Below are 14,296 nucleotides of genomic sequence, written 5' to 3' on the forward strand. Positions count from 1 at the left end.
ACTCGTCCCACTCTATTACCTTTCCCTCTCCCTCTTTAGTTATTTGCTCCAAATTCTTTAGTTCCTTTGCTAGTTTTCTCCAAGAAATCCCAGCCATCTCTTATCTGTTTTTCATACTCCTACTTGCAGTCATCCCTATCGGCAACATCTTTCTCCAGTCTTGTGTTGGTTTAGTGCTACTTTATAGATATAATATTCTGTACAGTTATTATTCTCCAAACGGATCTGCATCCAAAATCCCAATCTCTCTTTACTTCTTGAACTGCCCTGCTGCTTGCTTCATAATTATCATCCCTTTCTATTTTGAATTATAACCTTCTGCTTGTGTTATGCATATGAGTCTTAATTGTGTAGCTCTGAAATATCCCTTTAAATCAGGTAATCCTAAACCACCTTGTTCTATTGGAAGAATCAACTTATCCAAAAATTCCTTCATCTCTTTTTTAATTATTTTCCACAACTTCTCCTCTGGTTGACAAAAGTATGCCTGACTTGTATATAAAACTAAAGGGACTACAAACATTTTCACTGCTTGTATCTTATAATCTATATCCATAAACACGTTCAGTTTCTAAGTTTTTGTATTATCTTTTGTTTAGTCTCTTCTCGTGTACCCTTAGCTGCTATAATCAACCCTTTTTAATCCGTACTCCTAAATGTCTCATCTTATAGTGTCCTTCGTGTCCCCATAAATATGGGTATTGCTGAACCAATTCATGTGTGGGTACAGAACTTACGGCTATAGCCTTTGCTTTTCTTCATTCACTTTTACATTCCAAAAAGAAATGAAACTGCCTCAAGATGTTCCACAACATTGAGTTGTCCTCTTCTGGATTTATCAGGTACAAAATAATATCATCTGCAAATAAATCCAACTTTTGATTACCATATCAATCATATCCTTACATTTTGGAGTCTTTTTTTTGTTGTTGTTGTTTTGCCAATGGCTCTAAATATAGAGCAAATTGTAAAGGGAAACAATGACACCCCTACCTGGTTCCTCTGTTCAAACATAACTTTTCAGAGAGGAACCCTCCTACCTTAATTCATGCCTCTGATATTTCATATATCTTCCTAATTAACTTTATTATTATATCAGGAAATGCAAATCCTTCCATTGCCCTGCTCATAAAATCTCAGCTTACTCTGTCAAATCCTTTCTCTGTATCATGACTCACCAAGAGCAGTGGCATTTTCTTACATTCTGATTCCCTCTGGATCTGCAGTATTGTATTAATGTTGTCAAATGTTTGCCTGCCTTCACAAAAACAAATTGAACCATACGTGTCAATTTTGGCAACATCTTTGACATTCTTGTAGCTAGTTTAGACATAGGGCAGGATTCACGAAGGCTTGCACGGAGTGTAAAAGACGTGTAACACTCCATGCAAGCCTCGCGATCCAGGAACAGCCCGAAACTCCATGTAAGAAACCAGCTAAAACGTCTCTTACATGGACTGGGCATGGATATGCTAAATACCACACTTGCAGCCGAAAGGCATGCAAATGAGGTAGAGTAGCGATCCACGAAACAGAAAGCAGCCCGTGTAAGAGCCGTTTTAGCTGCAGAAATGTACTCAGTTGACAACTGAGTACGTTTCTGCAAAAATCACAATGGAGCCATGTCAGCTCCAAATAAAGGGTGCATATGTGTCATGCAGCATCCCAATGGCCAAATATGTGGCCATTGGCAAGGTACCCCAATGCAAATATTAAAAAAATATAATTCTTTTTTTCGATGTTTAAACGCAGCGCAGCCCCAAGCAAACGGGCTGCGCTGTATAAAACATGAAAATGAAGGTTATAAACCCACAAATGTAATACATGGAATGACAATGCAGGGACCAGCAGACCAAAAACAACATGGCCACCGTGTAGTGGTTGCTAAGGGGGGAAGCTGAGTCTAAGACATGTAACTAAGCATTAGTAGGCAATCTGATGTAAAGGAGGGTTAGGATACTGAATCCCACAGTCACATAGCAAATGAGCACAGTCTGAGTAGTGTAAGAGATACATAAGGGGGAGGAATAGAGTAGGAGATAGGTGACATCACAGGGGGGAATAGTAGAAAGAAGTGCAGTTCATTGGAGGTCAGTGTTACATGACAGATGACAGACACAGATCATGGGAAGAGGAGTGCCACAAGATAAGCATGGGAAAGTCAAGAAATGGAAGGTGTACACTGTTACTTACACCAAAGTTTCTTGCTGGGCGTGCATGCGCACGTGTGCGCGCCATGAAACGCGAGTAGGGCAGTGTGCGCGCGTGTAAGGCAGACTGAGCATGTGGGAGCGTGTTGGTAGATTTGTAACACTGTTTGCGCTGGTGTGCGCATGTTTTAACCCGAATAGGCAGATCCTGAACCGTGTAAGCATGTGTGCGTGTAAGCCACTGTGAGCGTGTTTCTGCTGGTATGCACGCTGCTCCCCCCTGAGGAAACAGAAAGGAAAAAGGAAGCAACAGAATTAGTAGGAAGCTAGCAGGGAATACTGCTGGAGCTAGCAGATGAAAACAATTAGAAGCAGGCAATTACACAGGCAGAATAGTAGCCCAGCCCAGCACTTAAAACTCTGCAAACAGCAGTGCAGGATGTTTCTCTCAAGAGACACTGCAAGACAGGAGTAAGCTATTAGAAGTGAAAACTGAAAAAGCTGAACTCAGAGCAGAAATGCTAGGGGCTGCCATAGCTGTCATAATGAGACATAGGCGACTTGCTGAGGGTGGTGACAATGCAGATGGTGCCAGACAACCCCAGTGAGGAGACGGAGAAGAGTGTACAGGCCCAGGGTCACCTACCATGGGTTACATGAGCTGGAGATAGTAGAGCGCTATAGAGTGGACAGAGAGCTCCTGCAGCAAATAGTCGAGCTATGCAGGCCACGCCTCACACACAGAACCAACAGAGGGGAACCAATCCCAGTGGAAACCAAGGTATGTGTTGGCCTAAGAATACTAGCAACAGGTACCTTCCAGAGACCAACTGGTGATATGATGGGGATATCACAGGCATCAGCCTCCAGGGTACTGTACCAGTTCCTGGATGCCATGTCAGCACATGTCGGTGATCATGTATATTTCCCCAATGCCTGTGAAGTATTGGCCAGCAATATGCGTCTCTTCCAGCAAATAGCGGAATACCCTGAGGTAGTGGGTGCAATAGACTGTACGCACATATGCATCAAAGCACCAGCCTGTGAGCGGGGTAGGGCCTACATTAACCACAAGAGCTTCCCCTCCATCAACTGCCAGGTTGTGTGTGATGCCCAGGGCATAATAATGAATGTGTGTGCTGGCTGCCCTGGGAGCTACCATGATTCCCACATCTGGCATTTGACGCAGCTGTACCAGACATTTGCCAATGGGGACATCCCACATGGACACCTAGTAGCTGATGCAGGTTATGCACTGGAGCCGTGGCTGATGACACCCATCAGAAACGCACACACACCTGAACAGGAACGCCATAATGAGGCACATGCACAAACACGTAATGTAATAGAGCGTGTGTTTGGGCTGCTCAATTCGCGGTTCCGGTGTCTGGACACATCTGGTGGAGCCTTGCAGTACTCACCAACTACATGTACCCAAATTGTCATGGTATGTGCTATGCTACATAATATGATCTTGCGAAAACAGCTGCAGCAGGACCAGCATAGGGCTGGGCCAAACAGCCCCCCACCATTGCCAAGGCCATCACAGGCAGAGCGTGACTTGGAGGAGGAACAACCTGAGCCTGCCCCAGTAGGCAGAAGGAGGCGTGCCAAGTATGCCCTGGCCTTGGCAAAGAGGCAACGCATAGCACATACACTGGCTCAGTAGGAACCCTGGGAATGATACCCCTCTCTGACTCACTCAAATAATAACAGGGATGCCTAAAATGACATGACCTGCTCACAAACATGTACAGGGAGTGTAATATGTGCGTCCGACAGAGGCAGCCCTGCAGCACCACCTGAGGCATGAATGCCATGTGTTAAGTAATGTAACACCATGTACTATATGCACACTTGAGGACCCTGACTAATATCCACCCTCACCAAGCATGAAGTCACAAAATGACGATGGGATGATCAATTGCAATAACTGGCTGAAGTAATGCAGTTAGTCAAAGGGGAGCCAATGTGTTTCAGCCTGGGAAGACATGCTGAGCATGACATGATGCACCACCTGCTAGGTAATCGCATATGGCGATTACCATATAAATCATATCCTTACATTTTGGAGTCTTTTTTTTGTTGTTGTTGTTTTGCCAATGGCTCTAAATATAGAGCAAATTGTAAATGGAAACAAGGACACCCCTGCCTGGTTCCTCTGTTCAAACATAGCTTTTCAGAGAGGAACCCTCCTACCTTAATTCATGCCTCTGATATTTCATATATCTTCCTAATTAACTTTATTATTATATCAGGAAATGCAAATCCTTCCATTGCCCTGCTCATAAAATCTCAGCTTACTCTGTCAAATCCTTTCTCTGTATCATGACTCACCAAGAGCAGTGGCATTTTCTTACATTCTGATTCCCTCTGGATCTGCAGTATTGTATTAATGTTGTCAAATGTTTGCCTGCCTTCACAAAAACAAATTGAACCATACGTGTCAATTTTGGCAACATCTTTGACATTCTTGTAGCTAGTTTAGACATAGGGCAGGATTCACGAAGGCTTGCACGGAGTGTAAGAGACGTGTAACACTCCATGCAAGCCTCGCGATCCAGGAACAGCCCGAAACTCCATGTAAGAAACCAGCTAAAACGTCTCTTACATGGACTGGGCGTGGATATGCTAAATACCACACTTGCAGCCGAAAGGCATGCAAATGAGGTAGAGTAGCGATCCACGAAACAGAAAGCAGCCCGTGTAAGAGCCGTTTTAGCTGCAGAAATGTACTCAGTTGACAACTGAGTACGTTTCTGCAAAAATCACAATGGAGCCATGTCAGCTCCAAATAAAGGGTGCATATGTGTCATGCAGCATCCCAATGGCCAAATATGTGGCCATTGGCAAGGTACCCCAATGCAAATATTAAAAAAATATAATTCTTTTTTTCGATGTTTAAACGCAGCGCAGCCCCAAGCAAACGGGCTGCGCTGTATAAAACATAAAAATGAAGGTTATAAACCCACAAATGTGGGTTTTACGCAATACATGGAATGACAATGCAGGGACCAGCAGACCAAAAACAACATGGCCACCGTGTAGTGGTTGCTAAGGGGGGAAGCTGAGTCTAAGACATGTAACTAAGCATTAGTAGGCAATCTGATGTAAATGAGGGTTAGGATACTGAATCCCACAGTCACATAGCAAATGAGCACAGTCTGAGTAGTGTAAGAGATACATAAGGGGGAGGAATAGAGTAGGAGATAGGTGACATCACAGGGGGGAATAGTAGAAAGAAATGCAGTTCATTGGAGGTCAGTGTTACATGACAGATGACAGACACAGATCATGGGAAGAGGAGTGTCACAAGATAAGCATGGGAAAGTCAAGAAATGGAAGGTGTACACTGTTACTTACACCAAAGTTTCTTGCTGGGCGTGCATGCGCACGTGTGCGCGCCATGAAACGCGAGTAGGGCAGTGTGCGCGCGTGTAAGGCAGACTGAGCATGTGGGAGCGTGTTGGTAGATTTGTAACACTGTTTGCGCTGGTGTGCGCGTGTTTTAACCCGAATAGGCAGATCCTGAACCGTGTAAGCATGTGTGCGCGCGTGTAAGCCACTGTGAGCGTGTTTCTGCTGGTATGCATGCTGCTCCCCCCTGAGGAAACAGAAAGGAAAAAGGAAGCAACAGAATTAGTAGGAAGCTAGCAGGGAATACTGCTGGAGCTAGCAGGTGAAAACAATTAGAAGCAGGCAATTACACAGGCAGAATAGTAGCCCAGCCCAGCACTTAAAACTCTGCAAACAGCAGTGCAGGATGTTTCTCTCAAGAGACACTGCAAGACAGGAGTAAGCTATTAGAAGTGAAAACTGAAAAAGCTGAACTCAGAGCAGAAATGCTAGGGGCTGCCATAGCTGTCATAATGAGACATAGGCGACTTGCTGAGGGTGGTGACAATGCAGATGGTGCCAGACAACCCCAGTGAGGAGACGGAGAAGAGTGTACAGGCCCAGGGTCACCTACCATGGGTTACATGAGCTGGAGATAGTAGGCGCTATAGAGTGGACAGAGAGCTCCTGCAGCAAATAGTCGAGCTATGCAGGCCACGCCTCACACACAGAACCAACAGAGGGGAACCAATCCCAGTGGAAACCAAGGTATGTGTTGGCCTAAGAATACTAGCAACAGGTACCTTCCAGAGACCAGCTGGTGATATGATGGGGATATCACAGGCATCAGCCTCCAGGGTACTGCACCAGTTCCTGGATGCCATGTCAGCACATGTCGGTGATCATGTATATTTCCCCAATGCCTGTGAGGTATTGGCCAGCAATATGCGTCTCTTCCAGCAAATAGCGGAATACCCTGAGGTAGTGGGTGCAATAGACTGTACGCACATACGCATCAAAGCACCAGCCTGTGAGCTGGGTAGGGCCTACATTAACCACAAGAGCTTCCCCTCCATCAACTGCCAGGTTGTGTGTGATGCCCAGGGCATAATAATGAATGTGTGTGCTGGCTGCCCTGGGAGCTACCATGATTCCCACATCTGGCATTTGACGCAGCTGTACCAGACATTTGCCAATGGGGACATCCCACATGGACACCTAGTAGCTGATGCAGGTTATGCACTGGAGCCGTGGCTGATGACACCCATCAGAAACGCACACACACCTGAACAGGAATGCCATAATGAGGCACACGCACAAACACGTAATGTAATAGAGCGTGTGTTTGGGCTGCTCAATTCGCGGTTCCGGTGTCTGGACACATCTGGTGGAGCCTTGCAGTACTCACCAACTACATGTACCCAAATTGTCATGGTATGTGCTATGCTACATAATATGATCTTGCGAAAACAGCTGCAGCAGGACCAGCATAGGGCTGGGCCAAACAGCCCACCATTGCCAAGGCCATCACAGGCAGAGCGTGACTTGGAGGAGGAACAACCTGAGCCTGCCCCAGTAGGCAGAAGGAGGTGTGCCCAGTATGCCCTGGCCTTGGCAAAGAGGCAACGCATAGCACATACACTGGCTCAGTAGGAACCCTGGGAATGATACCCCTCTCTGACTCACTCAAATAATAACAGGGATGCCTAAAATGACATGACCTGCTCACAAACATGTACAGGGAGTGTAATATGTGCGTCCGACAGAGGCAGCCCTGCAGCACCACCTGAGGCATGAATGCCATGTGTTAAGTAATGTAACACCATGTACTATATGCACACTTGAGGACCCTGACTAATATCCATCCTCACCAAGCATGAAGTCACAAAATGACGATGGGATGATCAATTGCAATAACTGGCTGAAGTAATGCAGTTAGTCAAAGGGGAGCCAATGTGTTTCAGCCTGGGAAGACATGCTGAGCATGACATGATGCACCACCTGCTAGGGGTGGCGTGCACCTATCAGTCCAGGCCCCATGGATACTGGCAAAGGCTGTCAGTACCCACAGCGTGCCCTGAATAGGTAAGTCTCAAAACACAAACCCACCTTCATAGGTACCACCAGGGGTAGGAACCTAGATGTAATGCTACCCAATGCCAGAAGTCTAAACAGCAAGATGCGTGCAGTGTAAACGCACACAATATGGAGAATGTTGATATCAGTCCTGTAATAGAAAACTGGGTCAAGGCTCACATCAGCACCCTAACACTACCAGGTTACACCTCATACTGTGCTGTACAGCCTCAAAACATGGAACAAGCTACAAAAGGAGGGTGACTAGCAATAATTGTCAAGGATAACCACACCCCCATGTTGGTACCACAACAAGAAGCAGCATGGATTAGCCATGGTCAAATACCAATGGCTAAAACCACCTCCCAGTATATAGCCTGCTGCAGACTACTGTCCTAATACCAGGAACTGCACCTGGCCTATGTTGGAATACATGAATATATCAAGCCCCCCAAACCACATTATATTGGTTGATTGAAAATACCCAGAAATACACTGGGAGCATTATACTAGCACCAGCACAATAGGAGAAAAGTTCCCAGAATCCATAAACCAAAATGCCCAGGAACAACGTACCACTCCCACAAGAGGGGTAAGCATACTGGATGTGATAATCAGCAACATGCGTACTGGATGGCAAGATGAGAAGTGTATCCCTCACTGGTAAGACCAGACCATAGAGTAATCACACTGGATATACACATCCTGACCACAGTCCCTGGCCAGAAAACCACAGTGAAAAATATGTGTAAAGCATAAGTTGCACCCCTCCAAACCGATGTGGAATCCACTAAAGGCCCTGTGCAGGTGCAGAATATGGGACACACCGCAGAACATGTTATACAGGCATTCCATGAACACAGCCAGGAATGCTTGTATTATGCAATCACAAATAACAACAAGACACAATGCCATACACGCAGGCATCTGGCATGCTGGACTCCAGCCATTACCAAACCATGCAAGAGAATGAGGAAGCTACTACATGATAGAGCAAACATAAAAAGGGAAGTAATCACTGATCAGTAGTATGGCAATAAAATATGTCCACACATACAATCCACTAAGGCCAGCCACAACAAGTAGAATCTGCGAATCCCGAGGCAATGTTACACCTGCCCCAAGTACACAGACAACCCTCAACTCCCCCCAATAAATACAAATATATGTGAGAGATGCAACCATTTATCCAAACTGGAGGCTGAGCTCCCCCAACTCAGTACTGTCCAAACTAGTCAGGAGGAGAAGGTAATCACATACACCACAAACCCAGTCCCACATAGACCTATCACAACTGTAAACCAAACACATAAACACAGAAAAACATTCCTGGAGGCCCTAATTACAAACACACCACACCAACAGAGGCCTCCAAAGCAGACCCCAAGCAACCACAACCTCCAAACATAGCACATGCAACACATAGTACACAAAGCTGGTGTGCCAAACAGTCACAGGCCAGAAGGAGAAACAACATGCCTGATACAGGTGTAATAGGTATCTGTATAGGCAGACACACTGCTGTCCCACTCACCAGACTGAACAAGGGAAAGGGTACAGTAAGCTGCCTGTAGGCTGCCACAATATGCCACATAACACAAGTACGCAGGTCACCCCAAAGCAAGCAGAAATATGATGCACTCATTGTCCATGCTGGTGTGAATGACCTGAGATGTACCTTCCTGGACTACATGAAAAGAGACATGGATGAGCTCTCTGAGTATGTACTCCAGGCCAGTATGACACTGGCCGTTTGCAGCATACAACCCTCACCAAGAATGATGCCACAGTACAAACAGAATGATCAACTTTAACAGGTGGCGCAATTACAGCTGTCAGTCCAAGAGGGTCTAATGTCTGTCTGCTTGAGATGTCATGCATGACAACCCATGCTGCTGTTCCAGGGATGGCTTGCGCCTGTTACCCCTGGGCGTCTGGATACTGGATAAGGCCTTTGCCACCTCCATAGAGCCGTACGTAGGCAAGGCCGAAAAGACTAACCCACCACCCTAGAAAACATAAGTGGTAAGAAACATAAGGGTAATGCTGACCAATGCCAGATGTGTAAACTGCAATATGCATGCTCCTGAGGAACTTCCCAGTATGGAGAACATCGATGTCTGTGCAGTGACAGAAGCCTGCTGCAAGCCTACTGACAGCACACCAGCACTACCAGGTTATACCACATATCATGCGTTATGGCCCCAACACCTGGTCCAAAACATCAAAGGAGGGGGAGTATCCATATGCAGCACAGACATCCATACGGCCAGGTAACTGACAATGCACGAAGCAGCGGAGACCACCCATGTGCACCTAACTGAAGTCAAAACTGCTGTTCAGTCTGTAGCATGCGACAGACCACACTCTCACACACACGAACCCCACCCAGACATCCTGAAGACACTGGACAGTATGAATGTCCCACCAAATACCAAACAAGGTACTCACAAATTACCACATAGGTGGTAAACCATTATGTATGCAAGGAGTAATCAGGGACCTAGGAACACAAGTCAACAGTAACCTGTCATGTGACACTCACAATGCCAATGTGGCTTGGAAGACTGTCTATATTGGACACCGTATCATGAAAGGATCTACATCAACAGAGGTCACTGTGCCCCTGTACTGTTCCCTTATCAGACCCATAATCTAGTACAATGACTCATATGGGATGTACCGTACCTGACACCTGCAGCGGTTAGGAAGACCTCAAAGGTACCTCACCAAGAGGATAAAGGGTGTCAAATATATGTCATATGCTGCCTGGCTGTAGACACCCTAGCTGAATGCAGTCACAGACTGCCTACACAGAGGCATTGTATGTCTGTTGTACAAGGCCATGTCCAACACAGGAGTAATGGACATGCTCCACCCCAGGAAATCAAAGCCATTGGAGCTGTGAGAGTGACAGATGTCAACCTCAACACATAATGAAATAGGATGTGCTGGAGGGACAGATACATAACCCAGGGGCTCCCCACACCCTGGAACAGGATCCCACTCCATGTTAGGCAGAGCCCCTCACTGACACCCCTCAACAGGAATATTGCCAAGTGGATGGATGATCATAGATGTACACTGGGGGTCTTCACTGTGTCACGTCCAGACAGAGGCACAGTAAAGAAAATCATAAATGGCCATAATATTCACATAGCAAGGGGCGGCGAAAGACACACACACACTCTGGCTAGACTTACTAATGCCCTAGAGTGGGTAGCCTAGTATGAACCTATGAACCTATGAAGATACAAATTGTACAGGACACTAAGGATAATCACAAGGCTTACTCAACTGATGGAAGGAACCATGTTGAGAATTCACAGATATGCTCCGAATCACACAGATATTACAAACAACATACCAAACACACACACATATTGCCAACATACAACCTGACAGGTGCAGTGCAAACCCCCCCCCCCCCCCGAATGCAAAATATCTGTCCCAGCAGACTGATGGCCCCCTGACATTGCAGATGCTGAGGTAACAGCCATAATCTACAAAGCAAAACACACAGCAGCAAAGGTATGAGATGGTGTCCTGGGCTGAGGCCAACATGGACTCCAAGAAGAATGGAATGCCAAATCACACTACTGCCCAATGTCAGCCTTACCACAGGATATGTACCCAAAGAGCAGGGTACAACAACAGTGGTCCTTCACAACAAAGGTGTTGGCTGAATGGATACTGCAAACTACCACCCCAGAATCCTGACAAGCTTGGTCTGCACAGCTATGAAAAGTATCAGCATGTACCGCAGACATAAAGCTATCGGGGACCTACTGACACTGGACCCTACCCAGTGTGGCTGTCGTAAGTGCAGATCCTGCCCCTAAACATGTTTGACACATTTGAAACAGTCATTAAGGTCATCGATGAGGGCAATGTGGTCCACACAGCGTAGTTGGACCGTGCAAATGCTTCCAGACAATACCCTACGAGTTCAGTATGGATATGTTCACCAGCTTAAATATAAACCCCTATGTCAGTAGAGGGGTTGCAAACCAGACCAAGGACAGAACTGACATGGTCAGACATGCTGCATCCATGTCAGACTACAAAGCAGATATGAGTGGCATCCGACAAGGCTTGGTCCTGGGACCTCCCCTGTTCCGTATATATGTCCCATAGGTACAGGCCAACATGGAAGGACTGTGACTGAACATGTATGCAGAGGAGTACAAACTGCCCACCATATCTGACCCCCAGCTGACACAAGCAACCCACAAAAGGGCCACATAGAAACAGACAACTGGAGCCATAGCCATGTCAGCAAGCTAATTGCAGAAATGTGTATAGACAACCACCGTGGATATACAGTAAGTGCCCACCAATTACCACACAGGTGTTAACCCATTACGTACCTAACATTTAATGAGAGACCTGGGGACACAAGGTGATAGATATCCTGCATTGGACAAACATGTGGCTGTAGTGTTCGCAGAAACATACCATATACCCACCCAATCATGAAGGTTGTCAGATCTAGATAAGGGGAGGTCACTGTGGCTCTGCAGTCATCCTTCATCAGTGTCACAATTGACTACAATAGCCCCTGTGGGATGTACCTCAGCAGACACCTCCATCAACTGTAAAGTCCACAACAGTACCTCACCAGGAGTAGCAAAGAGCATGAATAGATGCCATGTGTTGCCTGATTAAACAAACTGCAGCTCCACACACTGCCATACTGCCCACCCAGAGGCAAGCTGTGCCTGATGTATAAAGCCATGTCCAAGCTGGAATCAATGAACATGCTGCACCTTGTACAATCTGAATGGCAGTGAGCTATGCACATGAGAGACCTGAACCCCAGCACTGACATACATAGGACAAGCTGTACCGAATGATCCATAACACAGAAGCCACCCCCACTCTTGAGTAAACTCCCAGTACAGGTTAGCCAGAGAGTCACCTATCGACACCCCTCAAGAGGAATCCTGATGAATGGATGGGAGATGGTAGGTTTACCCTGGGTATCACTGTTATGTCAGAGGTAGACAGAGACACAGTATACTAACCATGACATATGTCATGGCAAACTCCAGTTACAATGTGTGTCGAAGGACAAACACACTCTGTGACTAGCATCAGAAATGGCCTAGGGAACATCGCTAGTGTTTGCCAATGTCCACCTATGTTGTGGAATACACTACCAATGTTGGACAAGCCTGGTGTAGGTAGTCCATATCTGAACATAATGCAACATGGTCATATGTGCACAACTGGCCCCTACACAGTCTGTTGTGCTCACTATGAAGATGTCAAGCAGTGATAGGACTAAAGCCCAGGATACTGTCCACCACAGTGAAAGTACTGAACCAGTACACTATACGGTACTACAGTGTTAGGTCATTATGAAAGGATGTTGACAACTGTATGCAAAGTATCCCATGCAATCCCTGCAGGCACAGTATAATCCCTGTTGTGGCAAACACGAAGCAGTTGGCCAGTAAGTACACAACATGACACCCAACACACAACCATAAATGTGAGATATTGTTGAAGTTCACACCCACCCAAATATGTGGTGGACAGCAGAGTTCAACATATGGAAAGCTCACACTGGGCATGCTCGCACACTCTGATAAATGAGGCATATGTCAGACAACATGCCATGGAAAGGCTAGACTGGGCATGCTTACAGACTTAGGCCATATCTCCATTTAGCAGTTGGCCACACATATCTGGTATTTGTACGTGTCATTCCAGGAACCAACCACAACACAGCAATCTGCCCAGTGCACACAGTAAATGACTACAGAGACATAAGTGATATAGTGGATCGCCCTCATATTCAAACATCTTCCACAGATACACAAGTTGTTCATAGGAACAGGGAATGCTATGGCAATAAAGACCTGCAAACAGTCTAACAGCAACAAATATTGTGCATCTGACAATTAAACATATGGGTGTAGAGGTCAATACTAGGCTGTTTGCCCTAGGGAATGACAGCTTAGCCAGAGTGTGCTTGGCATCTGCATCCCCAGTACAGTAGGCTACTGTGCCACTGTAAAGTAGGTCACATAAGGCAATGTCTGAGGCTAGTGAGCTGTGCCTCTCTCAAGCAGGGGCACAGTGGAGATCCTAGGGTTTGAATGTGCTAAGCCACATCCATGTTGTTGGTGTGTGCTGGAAGAGGGTTGCTGAGGACCTCTAACAGTAAGTGGGCATCAATAACAGACTGAGGGGAGCCCTATCTGCATTGTCTGGACAATTCCACTGTCAACACTGTGTTGTGATGATTATGTGGGATTGAAGTGTCATGCTGGTACTGTTCACAGATGTCCTCCCTCTGTGGGCTACAGCTCTGCAATGTATTAGCTCACTCTGTCTGTTGGACGGCTCATATATGGCTGGTGTACACCTGACAGGTGTCCTGTTGTGGAGCAGTCATGGGTATATGTGGGATAGCATGATCAATGCAAACCTTACACATGCTCATAGAATGCAATTGTCAAGGATTATGCAGAGTGGCCAGTATAGTCCCCCAGCATGGGTCCTTTGAAGTTGTCCACCCCAGTCTTCACAAGTGTAGAGTCTGCTTGTGCTAAATACAGTTTGTTTGCAGTGACAACCTTGCCTGGGGGTGGGGATGGGATATGGATGTCCAGGGAAAGGTGGGTATGGTCATATATCAACAATGGTGGTCTACCTCTGGTGTAGAACAGTGAGTACCCATGTTGCAGATGGACAGGTGCAGTATGTATTCCCCCATGTGGCTG

The sequence above is a fragment of the Protopterus annectens genome, chromosome 3.part0 (genome assembly GCF_019279795.1).
Source record: "Protopterus annectens isolate FY-2018-M chromosome 3.part0, PAN1.0, whole genome shotgun sequence".
NCBI lineage: Eukaryota > Metazoa > Chordata > Ceratodontiformes > Protopteridae > Protopterus > Protopterus annectens.